Here is a 7500-nt window from a genome sequence, read left to right as displayed (position 1 = left end):
AGATTAAAGCAGTTTATAGATAGATAGATAGATAGATAGATAGATAGATAGATAGATAGATAGATAGATAGATAGATAGATAGATAGATAGATAGATAGATAGATAGATAGATAGATAGATAGATAGATAGATAGATAGATTAAAGCAGTTTATAGATAGATAGATAGATAGATAGATAGATAGATAGATAGATAGATAGATAGATAGATAGATAGATAGATAGATAGATAGATAGATAGATAGATAGATAGATAGATAGATAGATAAAAACAGTTTATAGATAAATAGATAGATAGATAGATAGATAGATAGATAGATAGATAGATAGATAGATAGATAGATAGATAGATAGATAGATAGATAGATAGATAGATAGATAGATAGATAGATAGATAGATAGATAGATAGATTAAAGCAGTTTGTAGATAGATAGATAGATAGATAGATAGATAGATAGATAGATAGATAGATAGATAGATAGATAGATAGATAGATAGATAGATAGATAGATAGATAGATAGATAGATAGATAGATTAAAGCAGTTTATAGATAGATAGATAGATAGATAGATAGATAGATAGATAGATAGATAGATAGATAGATAGATAGATAGATAGATAGATAGATAGATAGATAGATAGATAGATAGATAGATAGATTAAAGCAGTTTATAGATAGATAGATAGATAGATAGATAGATGATAGATAGATAGATAGATAGATAGATAGATAGATAGATAGATAGATAGATAGATAGATAGATAGATAGATAGATAGATAGATAGATAGATAGATAGATTAAAGCAGTTTGTAGATAGATAGATAGATAGATAGATAGATAGATAGATAGATAGATAGATAGATAGATAGATAGATAGATAGATAGATAGATAGATAGATAGATAGATAGATAGATAGATAGATTAAAGCAGTTTATAGATAGATAGATAGATAGATAGATAGATAGATAGATAGATAGATAGATAGATAGATAGATAGATAGATAGATAGATAGATAGATAGATAGATAGATAGATAGATAGATAGATAGATAGATAGATAGATAGATTAAAGCAGTTTATAGATAGATAGATAGATAGATAGATAGATAGATAGATAGATAGATAGATAGATAGATAGATAGATAGATAGATAGATAGATTAATGCAGTTTGAAAAAGGATAGATAGTTTTGAGGTCACAAAGTTAGATCTATTGTTAAGTCAATGACAGTCTTTTGCAATAAAAGTCTATGGGGCAGTTGTTGCTAGGGTGCAGTATCTGGTAGTTAGGGTGTGGCTAGAAAGTTTAAAGCTCATCAGTTATTGGCAGTTTGGTAGTCTGAGTTAAATGAGCTCAGCTATTAGTCTGTAAGACAGTCTAATGCAGAGTTATGAGCTCACAAAGTTTGATCCCATGTTAAGTCAATGAGAGTCTTTTGAATGGAAGTCTATGGGACAGTTTCTAGGGTCCAAAAGTGGTTGCTAGGGCGTGGCCAGAAAGTTAAAACCTCATCAGTTATTGGCAGTTAGGTAGTTTGAGTAAAATGAGCCCAGTTAGAAGTCTGTATGACAGTCTGATGCAGAGTTATGAGGTCACAAAGTTTGGTCCAATGTTAAGTCTATGGGATTTTTCCGACGGTCCCGATTTTTCGGAAAATCGAAAGTCGGATCAGTCGGAAAAGATATGGCATACCGAGTCAGAATAGTTTGGAGGTCTGGTGTGAGTTTGGTGGTCATAGCTCGAAAGCTCTAGGAGGAGATAGATTTTGAATTTTAGTCTCAGAAGAAGAAGAAGAAGAACTAGACAGTAAAGTTCGTCGAGACAAACTTTGAGGCTGGCTTGACAAAGCCTGTTGGTAATAGTTTATTTAGTTTAAAAACAGTTTGAAAAAGTATAAGTAGCATGTTATTAGCATGATTCTAGCATGCATTAGCATGATTCTAGCATGGATTAGCATGCTATTAGCATGAGTTTAGTACAAATTAGCATTTTATTAGCATGATTCTAGTATAAATTTGCATGTTATTAGCATACTTCTGGCATGAATTAGCATGTTACTAGCATGATTCTAGAATAAATTAGCATGTCACTAGCATGATTCTAGTATGAATTAGCATGCTACTAGCATGATTCTAGCATGAATTAGCATGTCACTAGCATGATTCTAGCATGAATTAGCATGTTACTAGTATGATTCTAGCATGAATTAGCATGTTACTAGCATGATTCTAGCATGATTCTAGTATGAATTAGCCTGTTACCATCATGAATCTAGTATGAATTAGCAGGTTATTAGCATGATTGTAGCATGAATTAGCATGATTCTAGTATGATTTAGCATGTTACTAGAATGATTCTAGCAAGAATTAGTATGTTACTTGCATGATTCTAGCATGAGTTAGCATGTTATTAGCATGATTATAGTATGAATTAGCATGTTACTAGCATGATTCTAGCATGAATTAGCATGTTACTAGTATGATTCTAGCATGAATTAGCATGTTACTAGCATGATTCTAGCATGCATTAGCATGTTACTAGCATGATTCTAGTATAAAGTAGCCTGTTACTATCATGAATCTAGTATAAATTAGCAGGTTATTTGCATGATTCTAGCATGAATTAGCATGATTCTAGTATGAATTAGCATGTTACTAGAATGATTCTAGCATGAATGAGCATGTTACTCGTATGATTCTAGCAGGAATTAGCATGTTATTAGCATGATTATAGTATGAATTAACATGTTACTAGCATGATTCTAGCGTGAATTAGCATGTTATTAGCATGATTTTAGCATGCATTAGCATGTTACTAGCATGATTCCAGTATGAATTAGCATGTTATTAGCATGATTCTAGTATGAATTAGCATGTTATTAGCATGATTGTAGTATGAGTTAGCATGTTACTAGCATGATTCTAGTATGAATTAGCATGTCACATAGCATGCTTAGGTGGTTGCTAGGGTATTCTAAGTGGTTGCTAAGTCGTTGCTAGGCAGTTGCTAGGGTGTCCTGAGTGGTTGCTGGGTGGTTGCCAAGATGTTGCTAGGCGGTTGCTAGGGTGTTGCTAGGTGGTTGCTATGGTGTTCTGAGTGGTTGCTAGGTGGTTGCTAAGGCATTGCTAGGTGGTTGCTAGGGTGTTCTGAGTGGTTGATAGGTTGTTGCTAGGCAGTTGCTAGGGTGCTCTGATTGGTTGCTAGGTGGTTGCTAAGGCGTTGCTAGGTGGTTGCTAGGGTGTCCTGAGTGGTTGCTAAGGTGTTGCTAGGTGGTTGCTAGGGTGTTCTGAGTGGTTGCTAAGGTGTTGCTAGGCGGTTGCTAGGGTGTTCTAAGTGGTTGCTAGGTTGTTGCTAAGGTGTTGCTAGGGTGTTCTGAGTGGTTGCTAGGTGGTTGCTAAGGTGTTGCTAGGTGGTTGCTAAGGAGTCCTAAGTGGTTGCTAGGTGGTTGCTAGGGTATTCTGAGTGGTTGCTAAGGCGTTGCTAGGTAGTTGCTAGGGTGTCCTGAGTGGTTGCTAAGGTGTTGCTAGGTGGTTGCTAGGGTGTCTTGAGTGGTTGCTAGGTGGTTGCTAAGGCGTTGCTAGGCGGTTGCTAGGGTGTTCTGAGTGGTTGCTAGGTGGTTGCTAAGGTGTTGCTAGGCGGTTGCTAAGGTGTCCCAAGTGGTTGCTAGGTAGTTGCTAAGGTGTTGCTAGGTAGTTGCTAAGGTATTCTGAGTGGTTGCTAAGGCGTTGCTAGGCGGTTGCTAGGTTGTCCTGAGTGATCGCTAGGCCCTTACTAAGGGATTACTAGGCTGTTGCTAGGCGGTTGCTAGGGTAATTTGGGTGGTTGCTAGGCAGTTGCTAGGGTACCCTGGTTGGTTACTAGGCAAGCCTCACATACAAGCTTGATAAAACATTTATACTTAGTAAGCATTTCTAGCAAGTTACAGTACTTGGCTAGTCAATATTAGCATGTAGCTAATCACTGCTAGCATGCGTAGCATATAGGAAATTCCATTTGCTAGCATGAGTCAAACGAGCCAATCTCCAAGTCTCTACGATGTTCTGATGCTGAGATATCGCTGTTGATGAATGGTTGCTAGGGTACTCTGTTTTGTTGCTATGGGCGAGGTTACAGAGTGAACTTGAATTTGGTTGGCTGTCTAAGTCAAATGAACCAACCCCCATGTCTCTATGACACTGCTATGCAAAGATATGCATCTTGGCCTATTTTAATGGAAGTCTATGGAATCAATTTGGGGGCGTGGCTTGTGAGCTTCATTATCATATTCAGATGCTCATTGGTTGTCTGAGTCAGATGAGCCATCCCCCAAGTCAATAGGACAATGCTAAGCAAAGATATGCATGTAGGCCAGTTATTAACATGAGTCTAGTATGAATTAGCATGTTACTAGCATGATTCTAGTACAAATTAGCATGTCATTAGCATGTTTCCAGTATGAGTTAGCATGTCATTAGCATGATTAACATATGAGTAGCATGTTGCTAGCATGATTGGCATGTCATTAGTATGTTAGAATTATAAGCATTTGATAGCACAGCTAATTACAGTCTATAGGACAGTTGCTAGGGTGCAGTATGCGGTAGTTAGGGGTGTGGCTAGAAAGTTAAAAGCTCAACAGTTATTGGCAGATTGGTAGTTGGAGTTAAATGAGCTCAGCCATTAGTCTGTAGGACAGTCTGATGCAGAGTTATGAGCTCACAAAGTTTGATCCCATGTTAAGTCAATGAGAGTCTTTTGTAATGGAAGTCTACGGGACAGTTGCTAGGGTGCAGTATGTGGTAGTTAGGGGTGTGGCTAGAAAGTTAAAAGCTCATCAGTTATTGGCAGATTGGTAGTTGGAGTTAAATGAGCTCAGCCATTAGTCTGTAGGACAGTCTGATGCAGAGTTATGAGCTCACAAAGTTTGATCCCATGTAAAGTCAATGAGAGTCTTTTGTAATGGAAGTCTACGGGACAGCTGCTGGGGTGCAGTATGTGGTAGTTAGGGGTGTGTCTAGAAAGGTAAAAGCTCATCAGTTATTGGCAGTTTGGTAGTCTGAGTTAAATGAGCTCAGCCATTAGTCTGTATGACAGTCTGATGTAGAGTTATGAGCTTACAAAGTTTGATCCCATGTTAAGTCAATGAGAGTCTTTTGTAATGGAAGTCTATGGAACAGTTGCTAGGGTGCAGTTTGTGGTAGTTAGGGGTGTGGCTAGAAAGTTAAAAGCTCATCAGTTATTGGCAGTTTGGTAGTCTGAGTTAAATGAGCTCAGCCATTAGTCTGTAGGACAGTCTGATGCAGAGTTATGAGCTCACAAAGTTTGATCCCATGTTAAGTCAATGAGAGTCTGTTGAATGGAAGTCTATGGGACAGTTGCTAGGGTCCAAAAGTGGTTGCTAGGGCGTGGCTAGAAAGTTTAAAAGTGATCAGTCATTGGCAGTTTGATAGTCTGAGTTAAATGAGCCCAGTTAGAAGTCTGTGCAACAGTCTGACGCAGAGTTATGAGCTCACAAAGTTTGATCCAATGTTAAGTCTATGGGATTTTTCCGACAGTCCCGGGACGTTTTTCGGAAAACCGAAAGTCGGATCAGTCGGAAAAGATATAGCATAAAGAGTCAGACCAGTTTGGAGGTCTGGTGTGAGTTTGGTGGTAATAGTTTGAAAGTTCAAGGAGCAGATAGATTTTGAAATTTAGTCTCAGAAGAAGAATAAATAAAAACGAGACAAACTTTAGGCTGGCTTGAGAAAGCTTTAATTTTTAAGTTTTAAAAAGCAATTTTAAGTTAAAAGTAGCTTAAAGTTTTAAAGCAGTTTTAAGTTAAGTTGCTTAAAGTTTTAAAGCAGTTTAAAGTTTAAAGTAGTTTAAAGTTTTAAAGCAGTTTAAAGTAGCTTAAAGTTTTAAAGCAGTTTTAAGTTTAAAGTAGTTTAAAGTCTTAAAGCAGTTTTAAGTTTAAAGTAGTTTAAAGTTTAGCATGATTCTAGCATGAATTAGCATGTTACTAGCATGATTCTAGCACAAAGTAGCATGAATTAGCATGTTACTAGCATAATATAGCATGATTCTAGCATGAATTAGCATGTTACTAGCATGATTCTAGCATGAACTAGCATGTTATTAGCATGATTCTAGCATAAATTAGCATGATTCTAGCATGAATTAGCACGTTTCTAACATGACTTAGCATGCTATAAGCATGATTTTCACATGGATTAGCATGCTACTAGCATGAATTAGCATGATTCTAGCATGAATTAGCATGTTACTAGCATGATTCTAGCATTAATTAGCATGATTCTAGCATGAATTAACATGTTGTTAGCATGATTCTAGCATGACTTAGCATGTTATTAGCATGATTCTAGCATGGATTAGCATGCTACTAGCATGATTCTAGCATGAATTAGCATGTTACTAGCATGACTCTAGCATTAATTAGCATGATTCTAGCATGAATTGGCATGTTGTTAGCATGATTCTAGCATAACTTAGCATTGTATTAGCATTTTTGTAGAATGGATTAGCATGCTACTAGCATGATTCTAGCATGAATTAGCATGTTACTAGCGTGATTCTAACATGATTCTAACATGAATTAGAATGATTCTAGCATGTATTAGCATGCTACTAGCATGATTCTAGTATGAACTAGCATGTTCTAGCATGATTCTAACATGAATTAGCATGTTACTAGCACGATTCTAGCATGAATTAGCATGATTCTAGCATGAATTAGCATGTTATTAGCATGATTCTAGCATGAATTAGCATGTTGTTAGCATGATTCTAGCATGACTTAGCATGCTATTAGCATGATTCTAGCATGAACTAGCATGTTACTAGCATAATTCTAGCATGAATTGGCATGATTCTAGCATGAATTAGCATGGTTATTAGCATGATTCTAGCATGAATTAGCATGATACTAGCATGGATTAGCATGCTACTAGCATGAATCTAGCATAAATTAGCATGAATTAGCAAGTTATTAGCATGATTCTAGCATGAATTAGCATGATTCTAGAATGACTTAGCATGTTACTAGCATGATTCCAGCATGAATTAGCATGTTACTAGCATGATTCTAGCATGAATTACCATGTTATAAGCATGATTCTAGCATGAATTAGCATGTTGTTAGCATGATTATAGAATTACTTAGCATGCTATTAGCATGATTCTAGCATGAATTAGCATGTTAGTAGCATAATTCTAGCATGAATTGGCATGATTCTAGCATGAATTAGCATGTTACTACCATGATTCTAGCATGAATTAGCATGATTCTAGCATGAATTGGCATGTTACTAGCATGAATTAGCATGATTCTAGCATGGATTAGCATGATTCTAGCATGTATTAGCATGCTACTAGCATGAATCTAGCATAAATTAGCATGAATTAGCAAGTTATTAGCATGATTCTAGCATAAATTAGCATGCTACTAGCATGAATTAGCATAATTCTAGCATGACTTAGCATGTTACTAGCATGATTCTAGCATGAATTAGCATGTT

General features: G+C 36.4%; 1 protein-coding gene and 1 long non-coding RNA gene across 15 annotated transcripts in view; one reads left to right on the top strand and one right to left on the bottom strand.

Annotated features, from left to right (window-relative positions):
- The window catches only part of LOC147841934 (uncharacterized), a 10798-nt gene extending 3798 nt beyond the window's left edge, over positions 1-7000 (top strand). Inside the window, exons 3-4 of one of the 2 annotated variants that reach the window (XR_015503103.1) lie at positions 5720-5980; positions 6720-7000. This is a non-coding gene — a long non-coding RNA (uncharacterized LOC147841934). Of the gene's footprint in view, positions 1-5719; positions 6250-6719 lie in introns of those variants that run through there. The other variant, XR_015503104.1, reaches the window with a different exon arrangement.
- The window catches only part of il1rapl1b (interleukin 1 receptor accessory protein-like 1b), a 97512-nt gene that overhangs the window by 11018 nt on the left and 78994 nt on the right, over positions 1-7500 (bottom strand).

The sequence above is a fragment of the Danio rerio genome, chromosome 11, assembly GCF_052040795.2.
Source record: "Danio rerio strain M-AB ecotype USA chromosome 11, GRCz13ab, whole genome shotgun sequence".
NCBI lineage: Eukaryota > Metazoa > Chordata > Actinopteri > Cypriniformes > Danionidae > Danio > Danio rerio.
The sequence above is the reverse complement of the archived record's forward strand: the minus strand, read 5'-3'. Positions and strand labels throughout refer to the sequence as shown.